At 45.3% G+C, this 19,173-nt stretch overlaps 1 protein-coding gene across 1 annotated transcript in view; it reads left to right on the forward strand.

Annotated features, from left to right (window-relative positions):
• The window catches only part of ELOVL5 (ELOVL fatty acid elongase 5), a 68,932-nt gene that overhangs the window by 10,845 nt on the left and 38,914 nt on the right, over positions 1 to 19,173 (forward strand). The gene's annotated exons all lie outside the window — the stretch shown is intronic.

Raw genomic sequence — 19,173 nt, forward strand, 5'->3', positions numbered from 1 at the left:
TTTGACTCAATTAGATGTTCCCACCCCTTCCGGCTTGTGTAACCTTGGTTATACATGACTGACTAACCTCTGTGTGCCTCAGTCTCCTCATTCAGCAAGTGAGGATGACGAGTGCTTTCCTTCTGTCTCTGCTCAGCGCCTGGCACGCTCCCCGCGTATCCTTGGAACCTGTGTACTGTCTGGCATGGAGTAGGTATCTGCCAGTTACTTGCACGAATGTCTCTAAATATGTACCTTTCACGTACGATCAGTTCTGTAACCTGTGCTTATGGCTGTGTGAAGGTGAATACGCCTCAGTAGCCTGAGAGGCCTGAGACTTCGTAACACTGCACAGATGAGGGGCCCACCTGGGGAAGCGGGCTCTGGGGCACTGGTTTCCCTGCTTAGGGTTGCTGTTCCCCCAGCCAGGCTGAGGGAGTAGAGCAAATTGCTAGACATCCCACCTGCCCAGGAGCAGAGGATGTTTTTTTAATGTCTGTGTTAAAGGACCTTGCTTATTTGTATATTACCTTGTAGAGCTTTTAGGTGGAGTAAGCCAGTGATAGAGTACACTGGTGACCCTGTGCCCGAGGAAGGAAGAGAACGAACTCTGGTGTCTAGGCTCTGAACTATTCCCTGATCAAATAATGGTAGAAACTGACACTTTTTTTTTTTCTTTTTAATCGGAGTATAGTTGCTTTACACTGCTGTGTCAGTTTCTGCTGTACAGCAAAGTGAATCAGCCATACGTATACGTATATCCCCTCTTTTTTGGATTTCCTTTCCATTTAGGTCACCACAGAGCTCGGAGTAGAGTTCCCTGTGCTATACAAGAGATCCTCATTAGTTATCTATTTTATACATAGTGGTGTAGACACTCTTTTTTTAACTTTATTTTGGTTGGCCGCAGCAGTGAGCCAAGGTTAAGGTAGCCCCGTGTAGCTTGGACTGAGTCTGTCTGCATCAGTAACCACGTGGTCATCAATTCATTTACCATCCACACTTATTCACCGTAGAGGAGTTCTGTGTGCTGCCCTCTGCTCGGGTGCATGAATCCCGCAGAGACACATGACAATACACCTACTGACAAATAGATTATAATCCAGTAGAAGAGGTGAGGTATGTACTTGATGCAACAGATAATTATTGGTGCTGTGGATATGGCTGTGTGTGTTGCAATTAAATTTGAGTGCAGGCGACAGGGATTCCAAAATAGTAATGGTTCCAATAATGGCATCTCAAAACAAGGTATTGTATTTCCCATAAAGGGCTGGAGAAAGGTACAGGTATGACCCAACTGTAGGCTCCTAGCTCACTGTGTGTAAGGCTTAGAGGCAGCAGGATGGAGGAAGAGACAGAGGCAGGAAGGACAGAGGATTCATTCGTGCTTTCTCTTAGGGAAGTTCCCAGAAACTGCCCCTAGACAATTTTGCTTATGTCTGCTTGGCCAGAACTTTAAACGTGCAGCCACATGACGCTGCAAGGCAGACCGGGAAATCTCATCTTGATTCTGGGTGGCTGTGAGCAGGTCCTTCTGCTCTATCCAGAATTTGGGTGACCACCCCCAGTCTGTACCTAGGGTGGTGGATGAGGTTGACTGACGGTGCTGCCCGTGTGGAAGTTGCAGTGTGGAGGATCCTGACGGGGAACAGACACGACTACCACGGTGATGAGAACGGAGAGCGTAGTGTGGGGTGCTATGGGCGCAGACAGGAAGGACGCGTAAATCAGACCGGGAGGGCCGGGGAAGGGTGCCTGGAGAACAAGCAGACATCTGCCTGGTGGAAAGAGGAAGTAGGCATTCAGGCAAAGGCACCAAGGCGAGGAAGCAGGTAGCACGTGAGGAACTGATAGGAAAATCGAAGGAGGAAGCAGGGGTCTGGGGCCACCCTGAGGAGTTTGGACATTTTCCTAAGAGCCTTTAACTGGTTTTGAGGTGAGTAACCTAGAAAGATGCTTTTTGGGGAGTGGGGAGCAATGCAAGGCTGGAGGCAGGGATCCTCTATCGGGAGGGAGTGCACTAATCCAGTTGACGTGATGGTGACCTTGATTGGACAGTGACTTTGGGGGTTGAGAGAAAAATGGATACAAACCCCCCCAGTTCGTAGAACTGGGAACGGATTTAGACTAATTTGGGCTGCTTTTCACTTGACAGATGATGAAAGCAAGGCTGTCAAGTGGCATGCCCGGGCCACACAGCTGGCTCAGGGTCATCCCTCTGCCTGAACCCTTTGTGTCACTGCTGAATGGCCAACTGGCGCAACAGGGCTTTGTGGGCATTCAGAGAAGGCAGAGAGAGGGCAGGTGGCGTGTGACTGGAGTGCGGTGTGCGTGTGGCTGTGGAGCAGAAGCCGGTGTGTTGGGTGCTCCCGGTTCTGCAGGCTGAGGACAGCGCTGGGGTACTTCAGGGAAGTAGTGTGAGATAATCCTGCAGGAGTGTTTCGAAATCATGGAAGGCTTTAATAGCAGATTAAGTGGTTTAGGCTCAATTCTTTTTTTTTTTTTTTTTTTGCGGCATGCAGGCGTTTTGTGGCCTCTTCCGTTGCGGAGCACAGGCTCTGGATGCGCAGGCTCAGCAGCCATGGCTCACGGGCCCAGCCGCTCCGCAGCATGTTGGATCCTCCCGGATCGGGGCTCGAACCCGTGTCCCCTGCATCGGCAGGTGGACTTTCAACCACTGCGCCACCAGGGAAGCCCTAGGCTCAATTCTTTAAGCAGCGGGAGCCAGTTAACAGTTGGTATCAAAGAACTAACACAAGCTTGACAGCCAAGTCTGTGTTTAACCTTTGCCCCTCCCGGTGCCTTGTATCAGGCGCTTATGGTCAGCAGAATAAGGGCCCCCAGAGATGTCCATGTCCTAATCCCCAGCACCCATGAATATGTGGGGTTATAGGCAGAGCAGCATTAAGGTTGCAGACAGAATTAAGGTTGCTAATCAGCTGACTGGAGCAGGGAGGGTCCTAGGTTATCCAGGTGGGCTCAGGGTAACCCCCAGGGTCCTTAAGTATGGAACAGGGAGGCGGGAGAGAAGTAGAAGGGTGGGGTGTGAGGAGACTTGGCCCAGTGTTGCTGGCCTTGAGATGGAGGAGGGGACTGTGAATGGAGTGATACAGGCAGTCCCTAGAAGCCGGAAAAGGCGAAGAAAAGGATTCTCCCATAGAGCCTCCAAAACGGAACGCGGCCCTGCCCACACCTTGGTTTTAGTCCATTGAGACCCGTTTTGGACTTCTGACCCCTAAGATGCATTGTGGTGTTTCAAGCCACTAAGTTTGTGGTCCTTGGTTATCTGATACAGCGGTCAGTACTTGTTTGCTGAGTGAATGAGTTGCGCTTTAAGAGATCAATGTGACAGATTCATGCATTAGGTGGACTGGATGAGGGGAGGTTCTGGAGGCCAGGGAGTTCATAGAAGATGGTTCTGGCAAAGAGGTGACGAGGCTGAGGCAGGCCGCGGTGGGGGAGTGGGTGACTGGACTCGCAGGGCCTGTGAACAAGCCTGAAGCCCTGGCTGGCCTGGGATCCACTCTTGGTGGTGGGGTGGAGTGTGCTTTCAGGCTGGGTTCCTGGGAAGGTGATTGGGCAGGAAATCACCTGGAGGGAGTCAGGAGGAAGGGAGGCTTGGCTTGTTGGGTTTAAGGTTCAGAAGCACCTCATGTATGTAGGTGGAGAGAGCAGATGGAAACTGGCCCTTGAGTGTGGAGTTGGGGATACAGGATTGGGTGTCATTGGTCATGATTCATCTGTACCCTGTCTTTAAATTTTTCTGGTGAAGAGACTCAGCAGCCCTTTTGAAGAATCCAGTATGTCACATTCCTTAAAATTAAGAAGTTTTTCTTAGTGTTTTTTGCCTAAATTTTTTTTGCGGCCATTTGAATTCTGTGACTGTTTTCTCCCCCCCCCATTTATTTATTTATTTATGACTGCTTTGGGTCTTTGTTGCTGTGTGCGGGCTTTCCCTAGTTGCTGCGAGTGGCGGCTACTCTTCATTGTGGGCTTCTCGTTGAGGTGGCTTCTCTTGTTGCGGAGCACGGGCTCTAGAGCGCAGGCTCAGTAGTTGCGGCTCACGGGCTTAGTTGCTCTGCAGCATGTGGGATCTTCCCAGACCAGGGCTCGAACCCGTGTCCCCTGCATTGGCAGGAGGATTCTTAACCACTGCACCACCAGGGAAGTCCAATTCTGTGAATCTTTAAAAAATTTTTTACTAAATAAAAATAAGTTAATACTAAATACTTGTTTTAAAAAAATAAAAATAACATCATCCATGACCCTTCCTTGCATATTTCACCCTGTGCTGCAGGTCATCTTCCCAGAAGCCTCTCTGGCTCCGGTTGGTCTATCACCCAGCTGGTCATCAGGGTCACACGCTTACCTACCCACCCCCAACCTGCCCCCAGGTCCTGGCCCTATCAGATCTCACCCACTGAACTGGGGAGGATAGAGCCCTAAACAAAACTTGGCTTGTGTTGGAAAAAGGGAAATGGATGGTACTTGCTAGAACATTTCCACATCTGTTTTTTAAAAATATCAATTTGCCACTGAACTATATATATACTTATTTTAGACTTGGTTACTGAAAGTCCTGAAAGTTCTTGGTTTTTGAATTCCTTTGTTCTTCATAATGAACTTGGTTGTAATGATTGAAGTTACAACCTGTTTCCTGAGAAATGGGAGAGGGACCATTTCCGAGGAGCTGTGTAGAGTGTATTGACATTAGAGGTGTTTTACTGTGGCACCGCATTGCCTTCCTACCTGTCTGTTGCTGCCGTCTTAGCACTCTGATCACTGTCCTTCTACTTGGTGGCAGTGTATCGAGTAATATAAGTTTAAAAGTTTTCAGTGAAGATTGTACTGAATATAAGTAAAAAAAAAAGCCTTTGAAGATGAGTTATGACTAATAATGATGTCCATAAACCACACATGAAAATCAGTTTAATTTCAATGAGTTACTTACATTTCATTCTCCAGAAAAAATAAGATTAACACGAGATGGCATTCGTTCTAAGTTAACCAACTAAACTTTCTGCTCTCCCTTCCCTTTGCTCTTTGATTTGATTAAATAAGATTTGTGGGTGCTACCTGGTGAGTTGTCTTTCGCATCAATTGGTATCCCTGTAAGACAGAGGCCCCACAGTATCCGGCAACCAAGTGCAGCAGGGTTAAGCCGTGTTGAGCAGGAGGTGGGGGAGGAGGTGTTGGTCTGGACCCCAGTGCCCATTATTGACATTTCAACTGTGCTGTCCCCAGGAAACAGTCATGATTTTTTTCTTTCTTGAAATCAAGTTGTTTCCCCTAATGAGACAGTCCGCTTGGCGTACAGGCATTTCTCTGTAATGTTTTCCAAACTAAGAAAGCAAATAGAGAAAACATTTTGTAGAGAGAAGCCTGCAGATAACTGCACTGTGGCCGTGACCTAAGGTGAACACCCTGAGCTCTTGTTTGAAAGCACTGGGTTTCTTCACAACGGATGGGAGGACATAATAATACACCTTTATAGCAAGTGAGTGTTAAGCTTCACACAGGATTTGTTCTCCCGTTGACACTGCTCTCTGTCAAAGGAATAAATGATGGGGGGGGGTCATGCTTGGAGCTCTGAAATGTCACCTTCAGGTTCTTATTTTGGAGAAGGGAGTGTCCTGTAATTTTCTCCCTCTTATTCATATTCATTCTGTCTGTCTCTGCTGACCTGCTTTTCTTCCTCCAGTGGGGACTCTGCTTTCCTGTTGGTAATTATATTTCTGTGTGATGTCAGGGACATACCTGCCACTGACACCCCATTTAGAGGGAGAAGGAGGTGAGCCCCTGACCGGGCAGATGTGCTCCCCTGAGCAGGCTGCACTTTTAAGTTTGGGGAAACCTCCTGCCTGACGCTCTGTTGGACTCATTAGCAACATGAATCAGAGAACAGAGGACCCAGTGACAATTGGACAACTGAGGCGATAGTTAAATGGAAAGTGTGTTGTTTTAAAAGATGTTTTGTAGTGGCCGGAAAATGAATTTTTGACTGATTCTGAGCTCTCTCTCTCTTTCTCTCATATGTATGTGTGTGTATGTATATGTACGTAAGCACTTCAGCATCTGTGTACTGGCTGGTGAGTTAATAACATTTTAGCTGCAGTACTACCTAATGTGACTTAGCCACAGGATACTTAGGTCTTATTACTTATGACTTAAAGTTTTAGGTTTTGGTGAATAAGAGTTTCCACGAGGAGTATCTTCATTTAAAAGGGAAGTATCATGCTAAAGAAACGTTCAGAGGTTTTAGCCCACATACTAATGTGAAAATCAGCTCATCCTGCTGTATATAATTTGAGTTACTGGGAAACCGGTAAGAATGTAATTATTTCACAGAGTGCTTTAAATTAAAATATATTCATTGTACGTTTTATTCATTACTGCTAGCTGGCTCTTTTTGAGGTATATTGGAATTTTTGCCTTTAAGTTGAGAAGCTAAATTAATGTCTTTTTAGAGATAAAACCTACAGAGGGGAAAAAATTCTGTATGCAGTTTTTAATACAGCAACTCTCAGACTTTTTGGTCTTAGGACCTGCCCTTCTAAAAATTACTGAGAACCTCAGAGCTTTTGTTTATGTGGGTTATATCTATTGGTATTTATTCTATTAGAAATTGATTTTAAATTATTTTAAATAGTAATACATCTAAAAGTAATAATTAGCGCATTACATGATAACATTGTCTATATTTTTATGAAAAATATTCTTTTCCAAACAAAAAGAAATGAGTGAAACCAGACATTTGACTGTTTTTGCCCATCACTTTGGTATCTGGCTTAATGAAAGACAGCTGGATCCTCTTCTCTGCTTCTGCATTCAATCTTTTGAGATATCACACATTATGTAGCCTCTGGGTCACTTAACAGTGAAGAGAGAGTTGAGATTGAAAAAGTAATCTCTTAGCAACATTACAAAAATAGTTTTGATCTTATAGAACCCCTGAAAAGGACCCAAGGACCTTCAGGTGTCTGGCCTACACTTTGAGAACCCCTGTTCTAACTAGAGCCTATTGTATTTTTAAATAAGGACCAACCTTCTACTTGGCTATGAAAACATCCTTTATGGGGGTGGGTGGTGGTGTCTTATTTCATCAGCTATTGCCTCCTGAGTCCTTCTGCCTGAATAAATTTCTTGATTTATGTCACAGGAGGATCTCTGAATGTCACCTTTGTACGTGAACTTCATCAGGTGGACTGGTTTTGGTCATTTTATCAAATAAATGTATCTGTAGGTCTGTAAGTACCATACTTCGGTAGGATAATATTTAAAAGTAAATTTATGTCATCTGAATATGCTGGTTGCTTGCATAGGTGCTCTACTGGAGGACTGTAGTGTTCAGGGTTTTTTGTTGGTTTTTTTAAAAATTATTTTATTTTATTTTATTTATTTGGGCTGTGTTGGGTCTTTGTTGCTGCACGCGGGCTTTCTCTAGTTAGGGCGAGCGGGGGCTACTCTTCCTTGTGGTGCGCGAGCTTCTTACTGCAGTGGCTTCTCCTGTTGCGGAGCACGGGCTCTCGGCACGCGGGCTTCAGTAGTTGTGGCTCGCGGGCTCTAGAGCGCAGGCTCAGTAGTTGTGGTTCGCGGGCTTAGTTGCTCCGCGGCATGTGGGATCTTCCCAGACCAGGGCTCGAACCCCCATCCCCTGCATTGGCAGGTGGATTCTTAACCACTGCGCCACCAGGGAAGCCCTAGTGGTCAGTTTGTAAAATAAAAATCCAGAGCAGAAAGGAGTTAATCAAGAGTAAGGTCTCAGTGTGGTGTAAACACCTTTTTCAAAATTTTTATTTATTTATGTATGCATGCATGCATGCATGTATGTATGAATGCATGCATGCCACGGCATACAGGAATCTTAGTTCCCCGACCAGGGATCGAACCTGCGCCCCCTGCAGTAGACCATGGAGTCTTAACCACTGGACCGCCAGGGAAATCCCGTAAATACCTTTTTAGATGTTCGAGATGATCATTTCTTTCCCCCCCCCATTCTCTTTGCCATCTATACATTATTGTATTGGGGCCTTCAGATTGGCTGTCTTTTGGAACAGTTTAAAAATAGCTAACTTCCTTTTTGTTCATGCCTGTTTGATAGATACTACTTAACTTTCTTTTTAGTTACTGCTGATTTTGGACAGCTCTTTTGCTTTAATCAAAATTTCCTGCATCGCGTCCCCACATCACCTTGTTCTCTTTAACCATTTAACCTTTATATTCTTGTGTTACACAAAGGTTCTTCTGGCGTTTTTTGTATGTCTGATCATGTAGAGTTCTGCTCTGGGGACTCGTCAACCCGGCATCTGCCTCCCCTTTCCTTTACTCTAGGGACTTTTTTCAGGATGTTTATAACCTCAGGTTCTGTGATGTCTGAATGAGGTGCCAGTGCACACTGAGCTGCTCGCTTCCAGATGCTGAGGTGTTTCTCTGGGATATATTTTGCACTGTCCAGTATAGTAGTCACCAGTCACAGAGCACTTGCAGTGTGGCTAATGCAAGTGAGGAACTGAGGTTTTTCATTTACTTTTACTTAATTTACATTTAAATAGCCATGTGTGGCTCAGGTCTCTCTAGACCATGCAGCTCCCAGGGTGTCTGACAGCTTCCTTTTACTGACTCATGCCCGGCTCAGTCTTGACCTCAGAGTCTCTTGCAGGTTCGTCTATTCATTTTTATAAGTTTTGTGTATATTTTATCTGTCAATTTTAGAAGTAGCACATAGGTTTCAGCATCTGTAGACTGCCTTACTGCCGGAAACAGAACTAGAGGGAATATTGGAGCTAAAAAAGTGAAGGCTGATGTTGGCTGCTTTTTATGAGATCTTGAGGTGGTTCTAGGTGAGATTCAAGGGTAAATAGGGTTAAGAGGAAAGATTTTAGGTTGGGGAGACTTGAACAGATTTGTCAGCTGATAAAAGGATCCTACAGAGAGAGGAAATTGAAGGTAAAGGGGGAAGTGGAGTTGAACAGTCAATTCTTGAAGGAGGCAGGAAAGTAGGAGATGCTAAGCCTCCCTTTATGAATTGGGAGGGGAAAGAGTGGGTTGTTTTTCAGGGGTTTTTTTAAGTATTTGATTTTTTTTTTTCCCCCAAGCAAAAGTCTACGAAATCAACCTTTTTTTTTTTTTTTTTTTTTTTTTTTTTTTTTTTGTGGCCGTGCAGCACGCGACATCTTAGTTCCCCAGCCAGGGATCAAACCCATGCCTGCTGCAGTAGAAGCGTGGACCATCAGGGAAGTCCCTGAAATTAACCATTTTGAAGTGGACAGTTCAGTGCATGTAGTTCACCCACAGTGTGGTGCTCCAGCCACCTGTGTCTAATCTTGAAACATTTTCATCCCCCACAGGAGACCCTGTGCCCATCAGCCGTTCTCTGCCCGCCCTTTCCCTGCAGCCTCTGGGCAACACTAATCTTTCTATCTTTATGGATTTGTTTATTTTGCATATTTCATATAAACAGAATCATACAGTATGTCGCCCTTTGTGTCTGGCTTCTTGGCATAATGTTTGGAGTTTCATCCACTTGTAGCATGTAACAAGCGCCTTGACATTCGAAGGCGAGGGAGTTTCCGGGAATTCATATTGACAGCCTGAATCTCAGCAGAACGAGTCAGTTCGGCCAGTTGGATTTACCGAGGATTAAGGCTCCACAGGGGCAGATGTGGCGTCAAGAGTATTTGTGGGATGACCGACTGAGGTCCACGCTGAGGGGAAACACACCCCAGGAGCCAGCGCTGGGGGGGATGGACATCGAAGTTCTAGATCAGGTGATGGTAATCGCCACAGCGAATTGGCTGCCAGTGGGGGCAGGCGGGGGAGGACCCTCCTTTAAGAGGGGGAGGAATGTCCTATTTCCGAGTGGAGTAAATTTGGGGCCCTGAGTTAGAGCCTATCTGCAGCGGAGGGAGCCTCTTCTGCCTGCAGATCAGGGGGCACCGTGCCGCCTGCTGCATGAACCGACCAACCGCACGTCCGAGGCAGGTGAGGTGGAAGCTGTGTCCTCCTGCCCCGCTGGGTGGCAAGGCAGCCCTGCTGCGCTGGGGACTTCCTCAGAAGCGGGGGCGGTGTGGGGTGGGGCGTGGGAAGCAGCCCCAGCCTTTCTTGCTGCTTCCTTTGATGAAAGTCATAAAGGGAGTCAGCCCCACTGGTTGGTGCCGGGAGCAGTGATGGAGGCAGCAGCGTTGCTGGCAAGGCTGCCCGGGGCCCCGGCTGTTTTCACCCACTGCTTGTGGAATAAAGGTCAGAGGACTTTCAAGGTCTTCCCCGTCTTGTCCCCAGTCTGCTCTCCAGCCTCTTGACCCTGCAGCACTCATCCCCCAGATATGCAGTGGGCACCCCCGTGTGCCCAGCACCGAGCTGATGGTCCATGTGAAGCAGACACACACAGCCCTTGTCCTCGAGGACTTAGGTCCTCAGTGTTCGTTCATATCTGGGCTGTGATTAGAGTGTAAACAGAGGGACCTCACCAAACCTGGGGCTTTGGGGAAGAGGAGTCAGGGAGGGTTTGTCTGAGCGAAGGACCTTTATGCAGAGGTGAGGTCAGAGGGACCTTTATGCAGGAGGCTGAGGGAGCTTTCCCTGCACAGGACGTGCCTGCAGAAAGGAGAAGGTGGAGGGAGGTGGGTGTGGTCGGGGCAGTGGGCACGAGGGGAGGGCAGTCTTGGGCTGGAAGCAGGTGTGAGCCGGTGATGGAGGGGCTCTAAGCAAATGAGGGATTGTAGGTCGTATCCAGAGAACAAGGGACACCACTTTTGAAAGGCTTCAGGCAGGAGTGGGCCTGCAGATTTTGGTGGCTCTGGTGCAGTGTGTGGGGATGGATGGGAGGGGACAGGGCTGGGTGCTCGGGACTCGCCAGCTGGGAGTCCACATGGAAGAACACGACCTGGGCTAGTGGTGCGGACGGGAGAGGTGGGTGTGTATAAGGTACTAGGGGAGAGCATCGGCATGCCCAGAGATGGTGTTGTTGCCCAGGTGCGCTGCCCCCTGCCTGCCGTAGCCTTCCACGCTTCCACGCCTCCTTTCAGGCTGTGCTTCAGCTTGAAACACCCATCAGCATTCTGCCTCCTAGGCCTTCCACCTGGTAAAAACCCTTACTAACCTGGCCCCATGCCACTTGTGCGAAGTCTGCCCTGATCCGCTGCTCGGAATAAATTCATTTAACATTTATGGAGCATTCACATGTTTTAATGTGTTTTAAATCATTGCCGACACTTTTCTGGTGAAGGCGGCATCATATCACATGCCAGTCAGTCATGTGACCGCTTCATTCTTCCCAAAGTGTGGCGGCCCCCTTCCCCCTCTGCTCCTTGGATGCTGTCCTTCATTTGGAATACACTTCCCAAATCCCTTGGCCTACCCATACCTACTGCTCTTTTAAGGGTTGGTCCAAGCCCCACTCCTCTGGGGAGTCTCTCTGGGCATCCCAGCCCCAGATCTCTCCCTCCTCCCCACAGTGCTCAGTGCTTTGGTGCTTCTTGTCTTTTACGGGGTGTTCTTGTGGTATTAACTTTCTATGTGTGTGTGATTCCAGATAAGTTAGACAGTTGTGGACTGTTTCCTGTCCCCTCCATCAAGAAGAGCGCTTGTGCGTAGTTGGCACACGTACGTATCTGTAGCGGGCTTATAACCACCCTAAATTCCTGTAAGTGATAGATAAGATATGGGTACTGAAATGGATAGATGTGACACTTGGATGTCAGTATCATATGCTGGTTTATGACACAGTAATGGGTATCTTAACCTAGAATTTGTTTTGGATTGAAGAGTAAATACCCACACGATTCTCCTCTGCTGTAGCTTTCCATACATTGTTTTGTTCTTGGACAGGACATCCAACCCCGAGGAGGTTGGTGGGTGGTAAATAGAGTGCGAAGCAAATGGCATTTTGGAGGATGAGCTGAGCACTGACCTTCCTGATGGAACTTAACCCCAGGATGGGATCCTTACCTTGGAACTGGGCCTAGGGGCGGGGCAGAGTCAGGAGACCCAGCGACCTTTGGCACAGTGCCTTTCTACCTTTTTCAGGCTGTATGGGAACGGGGTTATCAGCGTCCAAAAAAAGTCCTTGGCCTCAGGTTAATCTGTACTCCCAGCTGTTGGGTGAGGGGAGGTGCTTATTTATGCAATATCCCCACAGGCCCTCTCTGGTGTTTGTACTCTCTGAAAGTTCTATGTCAAACCTCAAGCTAATGCTTCTCCTTATTTTATGATAGCCCATTCCTCAACTTTCTGTCTTGGTTTAAGATTAGATCGTTCTCCCAAACTCATTGCCATGGGTCTCTTTATTTTTTTAATCTTTTAACTATATATCCATGTTCTAAAAAAAAATTGTGTATTTTAAATCACATCAGTTGATGTAATATCTAGAGATAGAGATAGATCCATACTGATTTAATTATATGCTGCATATCCATATTTTAAAGGGATTTGGGAGCTCATTTCATTACTCATCCTGGCTCTAGAAACTGACCAGTGCTCTACGTGGTGGACACATTTCTCGTTCCGTATCATGTTGTCCTCCAGGGCACTTAAACCAGAAGTTTCCACTTGAGATTCTTTTCAGCTTATAGCCTCACTGAAATTACATTATCACCATTATTTGCTTTTCTGTCATTTCTAAGCAGGCTTGCCACCTGAGATTTAATATGACTTCATTGATGCTGTGAGCAGGACACCAACCTTCTTTCGGACTCATTTGAATGGGGAAGAAAAACCAAATCAAGTGTATGTCCCATAAACATTGTAGCCAGTAGTAACCATGGGTCCAGTGACATTCTGTTTTGTACACCATTGTCTTGGTGTTAGGATGCCTTGGGCATAAATCCCTTACAAAACCTTAGATTGTTACTTAGAACCCAGTAGTGTGTTATAGGTATTTGTAGGTGGCCAGTTGGATGTACTTTCATTTTTCCTAGCAGAGTTAAACTTAGTCAGATTTTACCATGAGAGGCAGCTAAGAGCTTAGTTTGTTTGAACCCCCGAACCAAGTACAGGCTCTGTCATCGTGTGCAGTACCTTCTAGTATGCGAGCCTCCATTTCCTTCTCTGTAAAGTAGGGAAAAGACCCTTTACAAGGTTACTGAGAAGATTGAATTAAGTGGTGCACGTGAGGGTGCCCGGAGTGATACTTAGCACACACTGAGCGTTCAGTGTTAGTTACTATTCAGATAATCATCATTGTGCTTTCGGTTTTTAATGATCTTACCACCCTGAAGCCAGGGATTCTCTAAAGGAAGAATATTATGATTTCATAACGAAGTCTTCTTAACTCATTAATGAGGCATTACAGTCTGTAATGATCTGAGATTTGTTTGATGCTGGGATAAATTGGGCCAGAGTTAATGCCATTTCATCCTGTTAGACTCTGTATAGCTTATCTCATTGCCTGCCTGACATTTTGCTGATCAAAATTTCCTTTCCCCCGATGGTGGACCACTTGTCGTTATGAGGATTTTTATGATCCAAGTAGCAGTTGGTTGATTCTAAATAGAAGCTTTGGGTTCAACCTTTTTTGTTCTGGATGCAGGTGACTGAGCTGAAAAGTGCAGGCGAGAGGACACCTTGGGGTTTCTCATTTGTATCCTGTGAAATGCATATGAACTTTCTCTGTGAACAAGTCAAAATATTTTTCTAACTGCTCACTCAGTGCCTCCACATGGGATTGGAAAAACCAAGCTGTTTTTTGCTGCTTTATCGATAGTAATACTAATGACATAAACTGGATTTGGCTGCTGCAGAGCAAACAATGCCCTGTCTTCTGCAAAATGTTACGTACACAGTTAAAAACCACCTGGAAGCATCATCTTAATTCAAGTTCTTAAATACAGAAAACATTTGGCTTTTTAAAAGCTAGTTTTATGAGCCTCTGTTACTAGAACCGGATTTACTGTTGCTTTGCGGGGCTCCTTCCTTTGTGGTTGGGTTTGTAGAGTCCACTTTTTAAAAAACAGTCCATGGGCTTCCCTGGTGGCGCAGTGGTTGAGAGTCCGCCTGCCGATGCAGGGGACACGGGTTCGTGCCCCGGTCCGGGAAGATCCCACATGCCGCGGAGCGGCTGGGCCCGTGAGCCATGGCCGCTGAGCCTGCGCGTCCGGAGCCTGTGCTCCGCAACGGGAGAGGCCACAACGGTGAGAGGCCCGCGTACTGCAAAAAAAGAAAAAAAAATGCTTGGACTGTGCTTTTTAAATGCATGCTGTCCTCAAGGATCACTACTGTGTATGTAAGACGAATACTTCTCTTAGAGGTTTAAAAATTGGTAACTAGACTGAGTTCCTGGGTTTGAGGGGGGATCTTTGTGGAATGCAGACAATTCCATTTACTAATAACCTGAGAGAAGGAAAAACTCTTAACATAAGTGACCAGTTAAATTGCAGCTTATATTCACAAATCAATTCTTAAGCAGAGGATACACAGAATTTATTATTCATTTTTCTTTTATGACCATTAGCCAGAAATGACTCTTTATACATTTATTCAATGTTTATTCAGCTGTTGGGCTTTCTGTATGATTTATATTTCTAATATATACATAGAGCATTTTGTATTAGACTAAAAAATAAAATCTCTTTTTCCTTCATGACATTACCCAGTCCTGGCCAGGGTGCAGTTTATATAGGCCGTTCACATAGTCCCTGCTGGTAGGAATGTTAATAGGTGAAAATGTTTTGGAAAGAAATTTTGCCATATATATTATATGAAGACCCTTAGACATGATTGGCCAATTTCTGGGAATCTCATTCAAGGAAGTAATTTAATATACAGCTAAAGTTTTACGTGCAGAGATGGCCATCACAATATTATTTAAGAGTAGTAAAAACTTGGACGTCCCTGGTGGCGCAGTGGTTAACAATCTGCCTGTCAGTGCAGGTGACACAGGTTCAAGCCCTGGTCTGGGAAGATCCCACATGCCGAGGAGCAACTAACCCCGAGTGCCACAACTACTAAACCTGCGCTCTAGAACCCGCAAGCCACAACTACTGAGCCTGCGTGCTGCAACTACTGAAGCCCGCGCACTGCAACAAAGAGTAGCCCCCGCTCGCCGCAACTAGAGAAAGCCAGTGTGTAACAATGAAGCCCCAGCGTGGCCAAAAATAAATAAATAAATAAATTTATTAAAAAGAATAGTAAAAACTTGGAAACAGACTAAATGACTAATAATGGGGGAATAATTAAAGCATTTATATAAATATTGCTCCAAAACTCAGATTAGGTTCATGAGGATAGTAATTGCTGCAGTGTTGAAATGCAAGATTATACAAGTATATGCTTTTTAAAAGCATATAGAATAGTGGAATATATTTTATTTATATATTTATTATATAATACTAGCATAGCTCTGTGCTAAATGCTGTACACGAACCACTTCATCTGAGTACATAGGTATTATTTTTACTCCCATTTGAAGGGAATGTTTCAGGTGAGGCAACTGAGGCTTTCAGAGGTTAACTTGCCCAAGATCACTCTGCTTGTAAATGGCAGGAGGAGGGACATGGATTCTACCACACTCTCAGAGGCTTTTTGTTTTTACCTTAAAATGAAACCAAAAAAAAAAAACCTCTTCTATTTTTTCAAGTTCCTGCAATAAACATCCCTTTTTTATTTTCAGTGTAACATAGAAACTAGAGTGCAGTGGTTAAAAGAGCAGGCTGTGGAGTCACTCTGCCTGCTACGGGCATGACCTTGGATAAAGGACTTAGCTGCTCTCTGCCTCAGTGTGCTCACCTGTGAAAAGGGGACGTGTGAAAGGGCTGGTGTGAGGGTCAAGTGAGATCATCCTTGTAAATTCATAGCAGAAAGACTGGCACGTAGTGAGGACTGAGTGTTAGTTGCTCTTGCTATTATCATGATGCTCTTCAAAGAAAAGGACTTGAAAATAAGAAAAATCATTTGAAATGGTGGCCTGCGCTGTCCTAAGTGGTTTTCAGATTCTCGCAGAGATGTTTGATGGGAGGGTGACTTCGGAAAGCTTTTTTGTGGCAGTCATTAGCAGACCATTTAGTGAAGGGAAATAGCAATTTGCTAAATAATTCAACCCCCTGAAGTGTGTAATTCATGTTGGAGTGTAGCTGGCTTAGTGTTTTCTTAGGACAAGAAGAGCATAAATCCCTAAACAAATGCGTGGCTTAGGTCCTAGCTTAAGCTTGAACTTCTACTTAACATTACTCACTCAGTGCACAGTTCATCTTGCAGATTTTTCCGTATAAGGGAACACATCACTACAGTGAATGTTCACTAATTTGCACTCCAGTAATTCACAACACATGGCCTGCCTGTTGACTCAGCAGGCACGATGCGTCTATGCTGAACAGAATCGGTGGCCAGGCGGTACATTTCTAGATGGTCAGAACCTTCCCTATTCCCTTCTTCCCTCCTACTTGTCCCTGTGCTCCGTGACTCATAGGATAGCACTGCGTGCAGGGTGCAGAGTCAGAACCAGAATTGGGGCTTCCTCCTCTCACTCCCCTCGCCTTCCTGCCACCCCTCCTGTGGCCCCTGGTTCCCTCCCCTGCCGTGGCCTCACGGTGTCCTCCATCTCCTGTGTGGACTATTGTGGCAGTCTTCTGACTTGACCTTGATATCACTCTCTTTCCAGCCTCCCGCCCACCCTCACTCTCACCCCCCACCCCCAATCTAAAATCAACCAGTAGAGCCCTTAGCTGCTTCTCCAACATGGGTTTTCACTTTTCTCTCCCCTCCCCTTTGTCCCGTCCCCCACTGGCAAGCCTTACACGTGACTGTGACCCACCGGTCCCTACGTAGAATCGGTACGTCCTTTGTCGAGGCATCTCCCTCAGCTTGCTAGTTATCCTTTCTCCCTAGTGAGACTGACTTCTCCGGAGGCAGGTGTGTGTCCTGTGGCTCGGTGTCCCAGTGCCTCCCACGGTGCGGTGACTGTGCTCCAGGATCATAAAAGCAGCTGCCGCGAATCGAAGTGCCCCTGCTTTGCCCCGAGCATGTCATATCATCTCACAACAACCCCGTGGGGTGTAGGCATCATTACACACGTGTTTAAAGTCCAGGGAACCGGGGTCTGTACAGCTTACCAAAGATCATATTACAGTGTTAAGTGTCAGAGCCCAGAGGGTAGTAGCTCACATTATACCTATTACATGAAATTATTTTCGTGTAGAAATAGTGAGAATCTATACTCATAGGCAGCACTTCATTATGAGTTAAGTAGTTTAGGGCCCATCTGGAGATCTGTCAACTACTTATAGCTAGGGTTCTTAATTTGGGGATTGAGGGTCCTTAGGATTTGGGGGAGTTTGTCAATTTTATCCAAATTCTCTGTTATCTGGGGATAGAAAGAGGGTCATCTTCACTTTTTTTTTTTTTAACCTTTGCTTTAATCGTATTTTTACAATTGGAGTGGGATCCCCAAAAGGTCCAGAACTGCTAATTTCACATTATTTCTATGGAAAATAGAATACAGAAAATAGAATTTTCCAAAGGCCAGATGACTAGTTTACAATGTAACATCTGGAACACAACCCTTTTGTAAAGTAGAGATTATATGTTTTGATAACTTGAGGGAGTAAATGAATGAAAATGATTCACCTTAGAGACTAGGTTTTCTAAAAGTAGCAATTACGGTCATTCCCTTTCCCTCTCAAAACCACCCTTCCGTTATACACTGAACGTTTGTGTGCCCTCACCCCCCATTTCATATGCTGAAGCCTTAACTCTCTGTGTGATGATGTTTGGAGGTGAGGCCTTTGGGAAGGGTTAGATGAACCTTGACCTTGGTCTTGCCAGCCCCCAGAACTGTGAGAAATAAATGTCTGTTGTTTAAACCACCTGTCTATAGTATTCTGTTACAGCAGCCCAAGCTGACCAAGACACTCTTCCTTTCCTTCTCCAACCTGAGGGCATATATTAAATTGTTCATGTATATGAAGAAAATTATTGGGGAAAACCGTAATACATTTTAAACATGTCCCTGCTTCTGTAGTCCCGTTAGTTTTCTTCAAGTTAAGTGTGTTTATTTGGTTCTGCCTAGGAATATGTGATAGCTTTTCCAAATCAAAGTAGGGTATTATGTATCCTTTTATATCTGTCACCCCCCAATTAAATGTTCTTGTCTTGGAACATTTGTGGGGTTTCTTTGGGGGGGTTATTTATTTTTATCGGAGTATAATTGCTTTACAGTGTTGTTAGTTTCTGTTGTATAGCAAAGTGAATCAGCTATCTGTGTACATATCTCCCCTCTTTTTAGGATTTCCTTCCCATTTAGGTCACCACAGAGCATTAAGTAGAGTTCCCTGTGCTATACAGTAGGTTCTCATTGGTTATCCATTTTATACGTAGTTTCGGAACATTTGTGTTTTTAAGTGAGCTAAGAACGTGGGTTCCAGCTGGGTGATAGATTTCTGAGTTTAGGGGGAAGGACCACATTCCCTATCTCTGCCACCTACCGTGATGCCTTAAAACACATTTGCTGCTCACAGAAGGCATGTTGTTAAACAGTATATGCCGGTTTATATGCCTCAATTCTTTTCCTAAAATGTTCACCTGATTGACTTCTTCAGGAAAGATACCTTACAAGTTCTTTTTCTTTTTTTTCACACACACACACACTGTATTTTATTTTTACAAGAGATAAATAGACTGACACCAAGCATTGTAAATGGATGTCCACAACAAAAGCAACGATTGCAATTACCAAACACGAAACACACTCATACTCTGTCATAATATTGACATTCAGTCCAGGAATCCTCCACGGTAAGAGCTCCTTTACTTTGCAGTGCCTTACAAGTTCTATACGTAAATATTTTTGCTCCTCCTAACTGTGTCCTTAATTTTCATTTTCAGATCTGTTAGTGTCTCTTCCTTGGTGTTCCAGCTGTAGGTGGGCACCTAATTTTCATGCTAATTTGACCACTGGCTTGTCTTTCTTCGTTTTGTTATGGCAAAATGGCTTTTATGACAGCTTGGAGTTGGATATTGGTACTTGGGGAGAATTGAAATGAAGGGAAACTCTTGTTATCAGCCAGTCAGAATATTCATTTACATTAATGTGACTTGCTAAACTACTTGGAGTTCCACTAAAATGTAATCACTTTAGGGCCTGATTCTCAGTTATTTCACCTTTAATGGTTGTCAAGGGGGTTTTAAACACAGTGGCACAGTTGTTGAAAGCAGCACTAGGTGAAAAGGAGAAAAGCTTTGCTAGGAAGAGATCTAATCTTACTG

The sequence above is a fragment of the Grampus griseus genome (assembly GCF_964374135.1).
Source record: "Grampus griseus genome assembly, chromosome: 10".
NCBI lineage: Eukaryota > Metazoa > Chordata > Mammalia > Artiodactyla > Delphinidae > Grampus > Grampus griseus.